The sequence below is a fragment of the Vulpes vulpes genome, chromosome 11, assembly GCF_048418805.1.
Source record: "Vulpes vulpes isolate BD-2025 chromosome 11, VulVul3, whole genome shotgun sequence".
Lineage (NCBI taxonomy): Eukaryota > Metazoa > Chordata > Mammalia > Carnivora > Canidae > Vulpes > Vulpes vulpes.
The window spans coordinates 29,336,983-29,354,457 of record NC_132790.1 but is presented as its reverse complement, the minus strand read 5'-3'; the positions used below and the strand labels follow the sequence as shown (position 1 = coordinate 29,354,457).

General features: G+C 42.8%; 1 pseudogene; it reads left to right on the top strand.

Moving 5' to 3' along the window:
• Window positions 1–16,406: 16,406 nt before the first annotated feature.
• LOC140594541 (U4 spliceosomal RNA) lies at window positions 16,407–16,536 on the top strand (annotated as a pseudogene).
• The last annotated feature ends 939 nt before the right edge of the window (window positions 16,537–17,475 follow it).

Here is a 17,475-nt window from a genome sequence, read left to right as displayed (position 1 = left end):
GCAGGGAAACAAATTATTTCTACCCATTGAGATTCCTGTTTTCTTAAGAAGGCAGAGATGAGAGGGGTGAGAGAGCTAAGAGAACCTGGGACCACACTGGAGAGGAAACAAGATGAAATGCTTCACCAAGGAGAACATCCTTGTGATGAGTATTGAAGGACAAGTAAAAGTTTCATAAGCAGACAAGCCAAGGAAGGGCCATTTAGCCATAAAGGACATCATGTGCAAATAATAATAATAATAGCTAAAATGGATTAAGCATTCCTTAGGTATCAGTCACAATGTTGGGCACCCTAATTGCATTATCTCATTCATTCCTCACAACCTATACAATAGGTACTACAATTAGTTTTACAGATAACAAAACTGAGGCTCAGAGAGGGTGACTAACTTGTTCAAAGTCACACAGCTTGGACGTAGTAGGACAAGGATTCCTACCCTGATCTGCTGTCCCAAAGCCTGTGCGCTCATCACTGCCATGATACTGTGTTTGTACAGAAAACTGGAGTTGAGAGTTAGTAAAAGAACTTTAATGTTTCCTTAATAATTTCTCTGATTCTTCCAACCATGATTAATGGTGACCAGCTCTTCCTCTGGCCTTTTCTGACCAGAGAGTGGGGGCGGTTTCACATCCAGGGACACAGTGGACTAAAATTTGGCAGGGAGATGGGGCAGGATGGGGCAGGGTAGAGCTTGTTTGTTTGGAAGCCTCTAGGACCTTGTGAAATGTTCAATATTTTTTGCTTTGCCTTAAAGAAAATCCAAACAAAGTAGAAAACATTTCCTCTCTAAACACCCCATCATTTTAAGAAAAGGGAGGAAGATCCATTTAGTGAATTCCATCCAAGTTGATTTGGTGCCCTGCTGGCCAGAGGCCCCAGCTCAAGTTTTGAGGGTTTTGTTCTGCTGTTTTTGAGGACTGGGTCAGCAAAATACAACCCAGGATTGTTTGTCTATTTTTCCCTGTTGTCCCATGACTCCCAGACAAGACTTGCCAAAACTCACTCTCCCACCAGCACTCTCAAAGAGGCCATTTTTGGGGTGAAATGTAAGAGAGAATTAAGAAAGGCTCAAAGCTGCAGAAAGGCTTGTCCAAACTTTCCAAGCACAGATGAGGTAGTTGTGTATTAGAACAGGGCTGGGAGTCAGGAGTCCTGGGGTCTGGCCTTGGCTCTTTCTCTCACTTGTTTTGTGATGTGGAGTCCCTTGGCCTCCCTGGATTTGTTTCCTTGTGTGTGAAATAGTGGGGTCAGTTACTCATTCAACTAACACAAAGGACCTTCACTTACAGGCGTTATGCTGAGGATTTGGTGGATAAACAGACTATAGTAGAGGCTGTGAGTTGCCCCCTCAGTATCCATCTCTCCTTACTTCTTTCTGTAATAAGAACTCATGAATTTTAGCCAGGACTTGTCCACCTAAAAGGAAGACCATATTTCCCTGCCTCCCTTGCAGTTAGAAATGGCCACATGACTAAAATCTTACCAATAGGATGTGGATGTGGGCTACTTCTGAAGTGTGTCTCTAAGTTGAGGTAGTATGCCCCTCTTTGTCTCTTTCTCTCCCTTTTGTATGCTGGTTGGAATAGCAGACATGTGGCAGGAGTAACCATCATGGACCATGACAGGAAGGCCATATGCTGAGGGTGGTAGAGCCACAATAGAGAAGGAACCTGGGCCACTGACATCACAGAGTACTGTATCTGCCCAGGACTGATGACTTCCACGATTCTATGAAAGGATGTCAGCCTTAGCAGCCCATTGTTTCTTTTCACATGTAACCAAACCTAATGAAAACAAATACTCCCACCTTATTCATACAAAAGAAACTCATAAATGAGATGGTAAGGGATCATTTCAGTACACTAAGCCAAGCTGAAATTGGTCTCACTGTCCCAAGGCTAGTCCAGTGAGCCTACAAGGAGCTCTGATGTCCAGGATCCCCCTATCCCTGGGTTGGTTCAGTTCTACCAGGAGCCAAAGCTTTGTCTGAACCCCAGCTTCCTTGCCTGGGTCCAGAAAACCATTTAGCTCTGTCAGTCTTTTGGTCTGGCCCCTGGACCCGTCTCTCCAGGTTATAGATTGATACTCTGCTTCATAAGGACAATTTCCCTGGAACAAAGATGTTTCTTGCCACCTGCTATGATATGGGCATCGCAATTGAGAGGTTTTCAGTACAAATTGGGGAAGCTTTTTGACATGGCCTGCTAATGTGTTGCCTAAGGAGTCCAAGCTCTCCTGGCAAATCTGGCATTAGGTAGTTAAAGCCTCCATTACCTGCATTTTCCCACATATTAAATAGGCAGACTACTGGGGACCTCAGATTGATCCTCAACTGTCCCACACCTTACATTCAGGATTTGTGTAATCATGGTGTTCATATGATAGAGGAAGATTCCCAACTCTTCCCACAATGTGTGAAGCAGCCTGGTTCCAGCTGGGAATTTTCAGTGTTCATAAACTTCATAGGAAAGGGCATAAGATGCCAAAGGCTCATGGAATAAGATGCACTAACAATCGGGGCACCTGGGTGGCTCAGTGGTTGACTGTCTGCCTTTGGCTCAGGTCGTGATCCTGCGGTTCTGGGATCGAGTCCTGCCTCAGGCTCCTAACAGGGAGTCTGCTTTGCCCATTACGTATGTCTCTGCTTCTCTCTATGTGTCTCATGAATAAATAAATAAGTATTTTTAAAAAAAGATGCAATAACAATCATCTCCAAAGGGGCTGGGACAGGGGAAACATTAGCAAGCTCTGGTCTCCATTTTCTTTACAATATGCCTATCATAGGATGTGGGTTGTCATGGCAATGAAGGATTGGCAGTTGGACACTGGAAGAAGACTGTATCATGTCGCAAGGGAAAATGAAATATTTGAGACATAGACAATTTGATTGAAATATACCTCACTGAGCTCAGAGCTTGTTCCTATGATGTCATTAAGTATCATGAGCCCACTATAATACATGGTGTTTCCTCATGCTATCCTCAAGACCCCAAGGGGTCAAGTCCTCAAAAGGGGCTTTTCATGAGGGAAAACATTCCCACTGCAGACTCCTACAACTGCACCCAGCCCCATGCTCTAATTTGGTCCCACTGTAGGTGGGACAATAGTCACTGTAGGTCCCATTCAGGTGAGGACTAGTATGTTCTACAGCAGAACTTTCCTGTGTGAACCCTGCCCTCCTCTCCACCCTGGCTTACTAATGAAGCCTCGGCATGTCTTCTGGTCAGGTCTAGGAAGCTATAAGAGAGCCTTACATATCTGTTCTCCTTATTCATTCTGGTGTGCCAAATCTTCCCAATTCTTTAAACTCTAGTTCAAATGGCCCCTCCTCCAGGAAGCTTTCTTTAGTTCACCCCCTAAGCTCCTATTGCTGTTACTAACAATAATAATAATTCATTAAGTCCTTACAAAGAGCCAGGCACCATGCTGTTATTTACAAACATAATCATTCGATTAAGTCCTCACAATGACCTCTGAGATAAGTGTTATTACCTATAACACTATAGATGGGAAACTGAGGCTGAGGGAAATGAAGTGTTGTGCCCAAGATAAGTGATTGAATCTGGGTTTGAGCCCTGGTGTATCTACTAATAACCACTGCAGTATATTGTCTCTCACACTTCTTGGAATTGCTCTGGCTGTTTCCTACATGTGTACCCTCTCTTAGAATATGATAATTTCCGATCCACTCCAGTTTGGCAGCCTTGGATTCTGGGATCATTAGAGAGAGCAGTGAAGGAGACCCGGGGTCTTTTTGGTGGCTCTCTAGGAAGCACCACCAGTGCCTCTGTTGCTGATTTCATTTCTAAAAGAGTCTCGTCGTCCCTCCCCCCACCCCAACCTCAGCCCTTTATGCTGGGTGCAACGTTAGAATTCCTGGACTCAGCTTCTGAATATTGATTGTTTGCAGGAGCTAGTCAGCAATTTGTGGTTTCCCGACAATGGCTCTGTGTTTTATAATAGAACTGGGCTTGTTTGCGTTTCTATCATCAGGCAGGGCACAGGCCTGGGGTCTGGCCTGCCCTTTTGCCTGGTGACCTGGAGTTATTCTGTCATCTGCTCCAACCCCTCAGAGTGGTGGACACAGCACAGGGCAGAAGGCTGAGCTCTGCTATCCGAAAGCTAAAACCCAAACAAAACTGCAGCTCTTGCCCAGAGAAGGGATTGTTATAATGCCTGTTCTTTTAAATAGGTACTTTAAAAGAAAAAAAAGTGGTTTCAGATTCAGGATGGCTATGTTGATAAGGGAGTAGGGAAGCAAGCACCTTCATGTGCTATTGGTGGGATATAAATTAGTGGGATTTCTTTGAAGGACTAGTTAGTACCATTTATTGACATTTCAAATGTGCAAACTCTTAAATGCAGCACTTCTAGTTCTATAAATTTATCTTACAGATGTTCTTGTACATTACAAAAAGATAGATATATATATCTTTTGTATATATATTTATATAGAGATGTTTATTCCTGTCTTATTTATAACAGTGAAAAACATTAGGAATCTAAATGACCGTCATTTAGATGGAGGACTTATAATAAATAAATAGTTGTTTAACCACACAATGGAACATTTTACAGCCATTTTTTAAAAGAAGTACATTTGAGGGTACCTGGGTGGCTCAGTTGCTTAAATGTCTAACTCTTGATATTAGCTCAGGTCTCAGGGTTGTGAATTCAAGCCCCATGTTGGGCTCCATGCTGGGCAGGCAGCCTACTTAAAGAAATAAATGAAAAACCAAATAAGTACATTTGTATGTAAAGAAATGGAACATTCTCTAAGATATACTGCTAAATTAAAACAGCAAGATTCTTGGCAGGGGCAGGAGGGTGTGGGGAAACTGGGTGTGAAAAAACATGTGTGTGTGAAAAAGGTGTGTGTGTGTGCGTGCGCGCACATGCATGTGTATGTCTATACATATAGAACAAAATCAAGGAGACATTAGGAAACGATCAACATTGATTACTTCTGAGTCAAAGGTCTGACCTTCTGGGGTAGGAGGGAAACTAACTTTTCAGTGACTACTAATTTGCATTGGTTTGATTTTTTCCTCATGTACTTACATTACTTCTACTTAAAAAGCATCCAGGTTGGAAAAATATATTCTTATTCAAACCAAATCCTGCTCTTTTAAACTGTTGCCAAGTCCTTTTCACTTATACCCATAAACTGAGCTGCTCCTGCATCAAGCACGGTGCTCTGCTTTACATAAAGTTCTGCTTTATGTATATTTTCATGTACAAGGTAGGTAGGGGTCAGTATCTCAATTTATAGCTGAGAGAACACTGAAATTAAGTAAATTCCTGTGATGGTTAGTTCTAGTGCCGATTTGGCTATATTATAGTGCCCAGTTTAATAAAACATGGAATCAAATCTAAGTGTTGCTGTCAAGTTTTAGATGTGGTTAGTATCTACAGTCAGTTGACTTTTAGATAATGGAGATTATCCTCAGAATCTGGATAGACTTCATTCAATCAGTTAAAAAGGCCTTACAAGCAAAACTGAGGTTTCCTTGAAGAGGAAGAAATTCACCTCTGGCCTGCTCCTTTGGTACCTACCTGAGAATTTCCAGCCTGCTAGTCTGCCCTTCGATTCCAGACTTGCCATCACCCATAATCCAAAAAGGCAGTTCCTTGTAATAAGTCAATCTCTCCCTCTCCCTCCCCACGCCCCTCTCTCTATATATACATATATTCTCCTTCAGGTTCTAGTTCTCTGTTAGAATCCTGACTGATATACTTCCTGACATCACAGAGCTAATAAACAGATGGGGTTTGAATCTATATCCATCTGTCTTCGGAGTATTTGTCTCCCCACCAGATGCCAGAGCAAGCTTAACAAAACACAGATGGGTTCTTGTCACCAGCCCATGGGAATCCTTTCACTGATTCCATCACCTACAAGATAAAATAAAAATGCCTAGCATGACTGTGTCCAAGCTATTTTGGTTGCATGTGGCAGAAGATGCAACTTAAACTGGCTTGAGAAAGCTTAAGTCAGCCAGAGAGAAATTCTGAGTGATGGTGTTGGCCAATTAATGAGCATTATGAGAGGAGGGGGGGTGTGGACTTACTGCCTTCCATACTGGAGAAGTTAAGAGGGGCTGATTTTTATCAGAACTAGTTTCTCTCTCTCCATCACTCAGCTTTGCTTTCTTTCCTTTTTTAATTTGTAATCTCTTTCTTGGTAATGCTGTCCGTTAATACTGGCAAGATGGTTGCTGCTGCTATAGCCTGCACACTCCTAGGTCCAGTAGAAAAAGAGAACTCACTTCTCCCATATCAAAAGTAGAAGGTGGAACATCTGGGTGGTTCAGCAGTTAAGCGTCTGCCTTTGGCTCAGGGTGTGATCCTGGGAGTCCCAGGATCAAGTCCCACATCGGTCTTCTGCAGGAAGACTGCTTCTCCCTCAGCCTGTGTCTCTGCCTCTCTCTCTTTGTCTCTCATGAATAAATTAATAAAATCTTTAAAAAAAAAAAGAAAAGAAAAGAAAGTAGAAGGTGTAGCTCAAAAAAATTGAGCTGTCGGGGCTCTAATTGGTCTGCTGTGGACATGTGTCACTGTTAGCAGTGATGTGTTACTCATCAGTTGGTCTGGGTCTGCACTGTATGTATGGATGAGGACTGCCCTACCCAACATGGGCTGAGAATAAGGTAGAGTAGATCTCCAAAGGAAATCAGGAGTTGTTACTGGAAGTAACTGGATAAATGCTGCACATTCCACAACGTCCACTGCAGTGCCATCCAAGGCTGAAAATCGCCTCATCCTTACCCAACTCCTTCTCCTTCCCCATACAACTTACACTCAGGCTTTTCTTGGTCACTTGCCATTCCTTGAACCAACCTCAAAGCCTCCTTCCTCTATGTCTTTTTCCTGCTATTCTTTGTGCCTAGAATGGCATTCCTTCCTATCCTCCTCCTAAAAAAGATTACCTTTCTTTCAAGACCATCTCGAATAATAATCACTTCAGGAAACCTTAGTGGATGTCTTAAAACAAATTACCCCTTCCCTCCCTCTTCTTTGTTCTTTTTTTTTTAAATGATTTTACTTATTTATTCATGAGAGACACACAGAGGCAGTGACACAGGCAGAGGGAGAAGCAGGCTCCCTGCAAGGAGCCTGATGTGGGACTCGATCCCAAATCGCAGGATTAGGACCTGAGCCGAAGGCAGATGCTCAACCGCTGAGCCACCCAGGCTTCCCTCTTCTTTGTTCTTACAGACAGGTTGGTTGGTTTGTTTTAGAGAGAGACAGACAGACAGACAGACAGAGACCATGTACACAAAGGGGGGGGAGGTAGTTGCAGAGGGAGAGGGAGAGAGAAAATTTCAAGCAGGGTCCATGCCCAGCACAGAGCCCCAGCAGAGGGCTCAATCTCATGACCCTGAGATCATGACCTGTGCCAAATGACAGAGCCACCCAGGTGCCCCCAGATAGTTTTGTTTTTACATAGAAACATTAGCACATTCTTCCTGATACTATGATGACTTAAGTACCTGACTGGTGTCTCCTAGTCTGTAAGCTCCATGAAGGCAAGGACAACACATTAATCCCATTTGTAACCTACACAGTGCCTATCATAGTATACTGAATATATTTGTTTGTTTGAGCAAATGTTTATAAGGCATCTATTCTTTGGTAGGTTCTGTGTCAGGTTTTGGAGAAAACACTACATAAAAACACAACTGGGGTGCCAAGGTGGCTCAATCCGTTAAGTGTCTGCCTTCAGCTCAGGTCATGATCTCAGGGTCCTGGGATTGTCAGGCTCCCTGCTCAGTGGGGAGCCTGCATCTCCATTGTCCTCTTCCCTTCTCCTGATTGTGTACTCTCTCTCTTACTTGCTCTCTCTCTCAAATAAATAAAATTTTAAACACACACACACACACACACACACACACACACACAACTGGACCATATTTGCTTCTATTTCAAATGGAATGGCAATTCCTTTCAGGAGCCACTTAGGTAGGCACGGCAGTAGTAAACAATAGCAATGAATCCAGAATTTGAACACAGACAGTCTGACACTAGAGTGTACAATCTTAACCATCTTTCTGCGTTTACTATATTCCAATGGTTAGAGCATAGTGGAATATGGAATCCCACAAATCTGGGTTCCATTCCTGACTCTACCAGTTCCTAGGGTATGACCTCAGGCAAGTTGTTACTTTCTTCCAAAACTACAATGTCCTCCATCTATAAAGTGGGCATCACCTTTATATTTACCTCATGAGACTGTTGTGAGAATTAAATGAGTTAATAATCCACATAAGTCATTTAGCACAGTGTCTGGTACAGAGTCAGAGCTATGTAAATGTTTCTATTATTACATTCCTCAGGAACTTGAAGCCCTTCAGGTATATACTAAACAGAGATAATATGAAGTAAGAATTAGATTTGAGGTCAGGGAGAAGAGAGAAAAAGAAGAAGGGTGTTAAGGAACTGAGCAACAGAGAGGGGACTCCAAGGAAAAAGTCAGCCAGAAAGAAATTCTGAGTGATGGTGTTGGCCAATTAATGAGCATTATGATGATAATCGCCGTTACAAAGTGCTTATCATGTACCAGGAGGTTCTGCTTTGCACAGAGTAACTCAGTTCTCAAGACAACACTATGAGATACATGCCATCCATTCCTCATTTATAAAGAAACTGAGCCGCAGAGAAGTTCAACCACTTGCCCAAAGTTCAACAGCTAGTGAACTGGTAAAGAAAGATGTCCCATCTCAGTATCATTTACTGAACACCAGCTATATGCCAAGAGCTGCTCTTGGTGTTTATACGTATCACTTAATCCTCACAAAAAACTTAGGAGATAGGAACTGTCATCCCCATTTTTTGATGATGAATTTGAAATTAAGTAATTTACCCAGGGCTATAGAGTAAGCAGAACCAAGACTGGAACTCAAGTACATCTGCCTCTAAAACCCTCACTCCTGCCCTTACAGCAAAATTTGGAAACAACTTAAATACCCAATAACAGAAGAACAGTTAAGAAGATTTGGCTCTATCTACTTGTACAAATTAAGCTACTAAAACTTAGAATTTTAATATCTTGGGTAACTGGGGCGCCTGGGTGGCTCAGTCAGTTAAGCATCTGCCTTTGGCTCAGCTCATGATCCCAGAACCGAGTCCCAATAGAACCCAGCTTCAGGGTCCCTGCTCAGTGAAAAGTCTGCTTCTCCCCCTCCCCCTCCCCCTCCCCCTTCCCCTGCCCCTTCTCTCTCCCTCTCTCTCTCTCTCTCTCTCTCTCTCCCTCTCAAGTAAATAAATAAAATCTTCAAAAAAAATAGCATGGGAAAATTTTCACATACTAAGTGAATTTTTTTTGAAGATTTTATTTATTTGACAGAAAGATCCAGAGAATACAAGTAGTGGGGAATGGCAGAGGGAATAGGAGAAGCAGGCCCCACACCAAGCAGGGAGCCTGACACGGGGCTAGATCCCAGGACCTTGAGATCATGATCTGAGCTCAGTAAGTGAATGTTTTAAGTGAACAGATAAAATTGAATTTATAGTGTGACCTCAGCTAGGTTAAAATACAAATTTTTTAAAAAGATTGAAAGAAAATATGCCAGTTGCCTCTGGGTAGTATAATATGGGTGATTAATTTCTTCCATGTCTTTATAAATTTTGTACAATGAACATGTATTTTCATAATCAGAAACTAATAAAGGAATGTTTTTTAAAACTAGGCTCCAGGGCAGCCCTGGTGGCTCAGAGGGTTTAGCGTCACCTCCAGCCCAGGACGTGATCCTGGAAACCCAGGATCGAGTCCCACATTGGGTTTCCTGCATGGAGCCTGCTTCTCCCTCTGCCTGTGTCTCTGCCTCTGTGTGTGTGTGTGTCTCTGTGAATAAATAAATAAAGATGTTTTTTTAAAAAAAAAGAATCTATAAAAAAAAACTAGGCTCCATGTTTTATTTTTCACAGCCTTTCTCAGTATGGCACTGGTGGCAGAGCTGCAAAGGAGATTGCATGCACAACCTCTATAGTCTCCACTATAACACTCAAGAGTGTGCCAATGCCAGAGTCCCACTAGAAAAGGAATAGAATCCTAACGCCTGAGATAGGGATGTCTTAGCCGAGAAACTTCAGACCCTGAAATTCCAGATTCTCCTTAATTCTCTGTTGCAGCAGGAGCAGCCCATTTCCTCTTGTGAGAAGAAAGCAGTCTGCTCTTACCTGGAGATGCTATGAGAGCCTGAACTAAGGCAAGTACTTGATAAGATGACACTTGCCCTACTCAATATCTAACCCATTGGCCCATTGGCTGCCAGGCTAATTGTCAGAATCAGGACTGGCCTGGGCTAGAAAAGAAGCATCTCTGTCCTGGAAGGAGATGACTTCTACACCAAATGTATTGTAGACCCTAACTGATGTGTGCTGGAAGGAAGCAGGGGAGCCTATGTGGAGATTGATCCTGAAAGTATTAGACATAAGGGAATAGATGGAATACAAGGTTGGATAGGGGGAAAAAACTCTCTCAGGATTGTTGGTGACCAATCCTGTTGGTGACCAAGTGACCAATCAGTGTGAGCAGACACTGATTATACCAGGGGCCCCAAAACATCATTACAGGCCTCTGGTTACAATGAGGAATTTATTTATTTTTATTTTTTTATTTTTAAAAAAGATTTTATTTATTTATTCATGACACACACACACACACACACACACACACACACACACACACACACAGAGGCAGAGACATAGGCAGAGGAATAAGCAGGCTCCATGCAGGGAGCCGACATGGGACTCGATCCTGGGTCTCCAGGATTACACCCTAGGCTGAAGCCAGCACTAAACTGCTGGGCCACCAGGGCTGCCCTACAATGAGGAATTTAGAAGCCAAATGATAAAAGGACTTCTAGCCCAAACCCATTTCACAATGGTGAAATACATTCATAGACCTACCCTGTGGTTAATCCCCCAATTTTTGAGAGCACAGATTGATATATATTTAGCAGATATCAGATTCTTTATCTTAGTTTCCTGATCTTTATAGTAGAAAGTGCCAAATGGAAACTCCTTGATATTACCTGGCCAGCCCACTGCTGCAGCCAGCCCAGAGGATAAATGAGAAGCAACACTGCACCCACAAGGAATTACAGAGATTAGTACTATCATAAAAAGACTTAAAGGGAGCAAGAGTGTTCATCCCATTATATCCCTATTCAAATCACCTCTGTGGCCTCTGCAAAAAGCAAATAGGACCTGACAGATGATGGTGAACTATCATAAACCTAACCAACTTGTAACCTTAACTGTAGCTGCCATGCTGAATGTGGTATCCTAACTATAAGGCAACCTCTAGCACTTGAAAGGTAACTACTGATCTGACAAACATGTTCTTCACCATTGCTAAAGAGGATCAAAATCAGCTTACCTAGGGTGTCTTGCTGGCTCAGTTGGAAGAGCATGTGACTCTTGATCTCAGGGTTGTAAGTTTGAGACCCACACTGTGTATAGAGCTTACATACACACATACATAAATAAATAATCTTTTTAAAAAATTTTAATTTGTTTATCTGAGGCCGAGAGAGAGGGTACAAGCAAGAAGGAAAGGCAGAGGAAGAGGCATAAGAAGACTCCTTACTGAGCAGGGAGCCTAACATGGGGCTCGATCTCAGGACCCTGAGATCGTGACCTGAGCCAAAGGCAGTCACTTAACCAACTAAGCCACCCAGGCGCCCTTATAAACAAATAAACTTTTTTTTAAAAAAGTCTACCTTTATCTGAAAAGGCTACAAAATCTTCATTTACTTTCTTGTCCCAGGTCCATGTCAACTCTCTTGCTCTGTCACAGAGTGGTCTATAGACCCCTTGATCATCTTCTTGTTCCAGAAAACATCAACAGTGGTCCACTAGAATGATGACATCATGCTAGCAGTCTGGTAGGCAGAAAAGTACCTTAGGTGCCCCCAAAAGACAGGAGTGTTCCAGAGGCTGGGAGATAAATTCCCATGAAGATTCAAGGGCTTGCCATGTTAGAGAAGTTTTCAGTGATTCAATGGCTAGGGTATGTAGAATATCCCATCTAAGGTAAAGGACAAGTTATTGCACAAGCATTCCTATCACTGAGAAATAGCCACAATGCTTGGTAGATTTTGGAGGCAGCATATCTTAGACTACAAATGCTGTTCTATTTATCTGAATGCTTTAAAGGCTGCCAGTTCCATTTGGAGCTCAGAGCAAGAGGGTTCTACAGAAGATTCAGTCTGTAGTGTAAGTTACCCTGATACTAAGGCATGTGACTCAGATCTGTGGGGCATAAGGATGCTGTGTAGCATCTTTGAAAAACTCTATAAGGAGAGTTGCAGGCTTAGAGTTCTGGGGCAAGACCATGCCTTCTGTGGCAGAGAGCCATTCATCATTTAAAAACAGATTGTAGCATGCTACAGGGCCATAGTAGAGAGTAATTGCTTGACCATGGGATACCATATTTGTAGGCTGAATAGTGGACTCCCAAAAGATATCTATGTCTTATTCCCTGGATCCTGTGAATTCCACCTTACATGGCAAAACAGAGTTTTCAGATGTGATTAAGTTATGCATCTCGGGGTACCTGAGTGGCTCTGTGGTTGAACATCTGCCTTTGGCTCAGGTTGTGATCCCAGGGTCCTGGGACTGAGTCCCACATCAGGCTCCCTATTGGGAGCCTGCTTCTCCTTCTGCCTATGCCTCTGCCTCTCTCTGTGTGTCTCTCATGAAAAAAATAAAATCTTTTTAAAAAAGCATGTTGATATGGGGGAGATTATTCTAGGCTATTCAAGTGGACCCTAAATGCAATCACATGTATCCTTATGAGAGAGAAGCAGAAAGAGATCTGACATGCAGAGAAGGAAAGAAGGCATGTGACCATGGAGGCAGAGACTGAAATAATGCATCCACAAGTCAAGAAATGCTAGCAGGCACCAGAGGCTGAAGAGGCAGGGAACAGATTCCTCCCCTTGAGCTTCCAGAGGGAGCATAGCCTGTTGAGACCTTGATGTCAGCCCAATGAAACTGATTTTGAACTTCTGGTCTCCAGAATCGTGAGACAATGCATTTCCATGGTTTTAAGCCACTGAGTTTGTGGTAATTTGTTACAGCAGTCACAGGAAACTAATACATCAAGTTACTATACAATTGGAGCTGCCCGTTATGAGTATTATCAGATCCACCAAGCCATAAGGACTGCAACAGCAATCCACTGTAGGTTGGAAGTGGCACACTTGGTATTGGGCAACAGGTCCAGAAAGCATAGTTACAATAGGCTCAGATTCCCATGTCACTTACCTCTAATGCACTAACATCTCTTCCTGAACTCATACCTATATAGCCTTTGTGGAGAGGGGGGTCAGCCCACATAACATATTGACAGAGAAGGAAAAAATTCAAACCTATTTGAGAGATGGGTTGGTGCAACTTGTTGGTACTAGTCAAAAATGGACAGCTGCCTCATGACTCAGGGATGACTGTAAAGGTTAGTGGTTAAGGAAAAATCTTACCAAGGGACATAGGCAGAAGGAGAAGCCGGATTCCTACAGGAAGCCAATGCAGGACTCCATCCCAGGACCCTGGAATCATGACCTGAGCCAAAGGCAGATGCTCAACCACTGAGACACTCAGGAACCCCTACAATCAATAATGTTCTTGATTAATCACTTTAGGAGGACAGAAAAGTAGCCTGAGGTACAGTTCTACATTTCTCCTGAGCAATAGTAAATAACTTGAAGTGGGTGATTAGAGACTTGGAAGAAACAATATTGGAAGATTGGATTAAAGAAATCTGGGGAAGAGATATGTGGATAATAGACCTGTGGGAGTCAGTATATACGTCTCTGTACCTGAAGTTACAGCTTTGGGACCAACTGCAGCCACAGGAATTGAGACTTGTTTCACTAATTCTCTTAGGTTATCAAGTGATTGCAGCCAGCAGCCACCTAAGAGGACTCTATGATCAACTTGACCTAGAGGAAGGCATAAAGTGGGACTGAATGGTGCTAGGTTGCAGGGGGTGCTGTGTCTCATTTCTTAATCCGGCCATTGTGCACAATGTCTACCTTCACACAGGTGCAACCTCACAGTGCCTGGCCCAGGCCCACCACATGCCTCTCATTTCCAGCCTCCCAGCCCCTTTGAGCTGCCACAAGGGATAAATATGGGAGTCATTAACAGTCATTTACAAGGCAACTAAATGTTCCATAGGGCCACTCTTGACCAATGGGAGATAGACGTTGATGGATAAATATTTCTCTTTCTTCCCTGAGCAAGATGGTCTTTTTTTTTTTAAAAGATGGTCTTTAAATGCATTTCACAGAGCTTCTCAGAAGGTCTCCCATATTTGAGAAACTAGTTGCCCTTAATGGTAGTAAGTCAACAACTCATCCTTGTATTTGCTCTGTTTCATTCTTTTTTCCTTTGCTCCTGTTTCCAGGAGCATAACCATATCAAATTAAACTCCTCACATATAAATCCGTCTCAAGCTCTGCTTTCAGGAGAATCTAGGCTAAGACAAATGTTTTAAGGCTTTAATCAGAATTGGGAGGCTATTCTGGACTTCTGTCTTCAGTGGCTGGGGATTGGAGTCACATGTCCTCCATTGTGTGCCAACATTAAACAATGTTATTGTTCATAAAACGTCATAAATGTTTTCTTGCAATGAAATCAGGTCACCTGGTGACAATCAGCAATCCTTATGCTCTTAGAATAGTCTGCTTTCATCTTTCTGCCGCTTGATATCCAGGGTAAATATTAATATAATATTAATATTGGTCTCATCTTCTGATGTTGATAAGGGAAAGGATCCAAACATCAAGATGCTCAATGACATCTGGATTCTTCTGGGCTTATGGACAGAGTGCCACAAAGCATGGAACACTCATGAAGACAATGTTGGAAGAGACCCCATGGCAAACACTTCCAAGTCAAGGTCAAAGCACTAGGGGCTAGTACAGAAGAGATTTTTTTCTCTTCCCTATATAATTCTTCAAAATATCAAATTGGCAGCTAGGAGAGAAAAGTAGCGTAGTGCTTAAGAATTCAGGTACCAACACCAGATGGACTGGTGTGAATTCCAGCTCCATCACCCACCAGCCATGGATACCCAAATAAATTTTGCTTCTTGTTTTTTAAGATTTTATTTTTAGGTAATCTCTATACCCAATGTGGAGCTCAAACTTACAACACTGAGATCAAGAGTTTCATGCTCTACAGATTGAGCCAGCCAGGTGCCCCACCTGAGCAAGTTTCTCAAACTGTCCAAAGTTGTCTGCCCATAATGTTTACATAAATGAGATGTCTTTTGTGTCACATTTAGCTCATTGTTTAGCATAGGTAAATTTACGCTAATAGTTGGATAATTTTTATTAATCACATCCTAGTTCACATGGAGCTGGGCTCCAATCAAATATTCTAAAATTCTGTGCGTTATACCTGTTTTTGCCTTTAAGTTATCCCAGAACCCCTAAAAGCAAAGATGACTGAAATAGGGATCCTGGCAGCAGCAACAAAATCCATTATAGGAAACAACCCATTGGATACCCTTCAGATCTCAAAAATATAGGTTGTTGGCACAGTGGCTTAGTGATATCAATGAACTAAGAATAAATGAAAACTAATCATCTAGCTCTCACAAACTCTTGCCTCTGAGGACTCATGATAGGTAGCTCAAGTTGTTCTCTCCCAAACAGGGAGAAGTAGCTGTGACCGAAACTTTACCAAGAATACGACATGGGGTCCTCAGTTCCTTCAGAAATCCTACAGGTGAGGCACCTGGGTGGTGCAGTCAGTTAAGCGTCCAACTCTTGATTCTAGCTCAGGTCATGATCTCAGGGTTGTGAGATCAGTGTGGAGCCTGCTTAAGATTCTCTCTCTATATAAAACTAAAAGAAAAAAAAATGAAATCCTACAGAACTTTTCAGGAAATTTCATAGACAATAAACCTGGTTAAGGAAGTAGGTATGTGCACTTGCATGCAGGATGTATGTGTGCACATGCACATGCACACACACACACACACACACACACACAGCTGCTTGAGAGCTGAGTATGGGAAAAGACTGATGGGGGATCCCTGGGTGGCGCAGCGGTTTGGCGCCTGCCTTTGGCCCAGGGCGCGATCCTGGAGACCTGGGATTGAATCCCATGTCGGGCTCCCGGTGCATGGAGCCTGCTTCTCCCTCTGCCTCTCTCTCTCTCTCTCTGTGACTATCATAAATAAATAAAAATTTTTAAAAAAATTTTTAAAAAAGGAAAAGACTGTTGGGATTTGATACATAAAGTTGGTGAGGGATAAAAGGCAGCTCACTCAACATCCAGCTTGCTGAGGCATTAGGGGAGGGTAAGGAACAAGCAGGTGGAGAAACCTGGCATTGCTGAATAATAGGCTAGAACAATTTCAGGTTGGCCCTCTGCTTTGAATCACTTCTTGTGCAGTGGCAGTATGCAGCCAATGAAGTTCATCTGAGGAGTAGTAATGGCTAACTGAAAACTTTCCCCAATACCCCCAATAACCTCCCCCACCCCGCTGTAATGATTTGAAAGCACTTCTTAGCCATCAAATCAAATTCAAGACAACTGTCTCTTTAAACAGGAAAACCTTTCCCAAACCATCCCTCACCCCCAGCAGATTCCTGCTGGTCTTCCCAGACAGAACTGTGTCATCAGGCCTAGCTTCCAGAGAAGCTGAAAGATCAACTATTTAACTTTTCCATTCTCTTTAGAAAAAGTGGAAAAGGGAGAAGGGGATTGGGCATGGAGGTTGAGATAGTCAATTCACAGTGAGTTTGCAGGTACAGGGTTAGAGAGGTGAACAATTGGATAGTGGATTTCACTGCAACATTATGAGTTCAGTGTGAGATTTATTGAGCTTGAGGCAGATGGTAAACTGAATCCCTGGAACCTGTGAATATTACTGTATATGGAAAAAAGGGACTTTGCAGAAATGATTACATATTGGGATGGGGAGATTATCTTGGATTATCCAGGTAAGCCCTAGATTGAATCACATATGTCCTTATAAGAGGGACACACAGGGAGACATGACTCCAGAAAAGCAATAGATGTGACAATAGAACAAAGAGGTTACAGTTATGTAAGGAAAGGGCCAGGGAATGCAGACAACTTCTAGAAGCTGAAAAAGAAAACAGATTCTCCCCTCAGAGTCTCCAGAAGGAACGAAACCTAATTACATCATGACTTTAGCCTACTGAGACTGATTTAAGACTTCTGAACTCCAGAACTGTAAGAGTATAAATTTGTACTGTTTTAAGCCTACACTTTGTTTGTGGGAATGTGTTACAACAGGAATAGGAAAATGCAAGTTGCCTTTAAAACATCTAAGAAATGGCACCCCGGGGGCTCAGCAGTTGAGCATCTGCCTTCAGCTCAGGGCATGATCCCGAGGTCCTGGGATTGAGTGAGTCCTGCATCAGGCTCCCCTTGGGGAGCCTGCTTCTCCCTCTGTCTGTGTCTCTGCCTCTCTCTCTGTGTC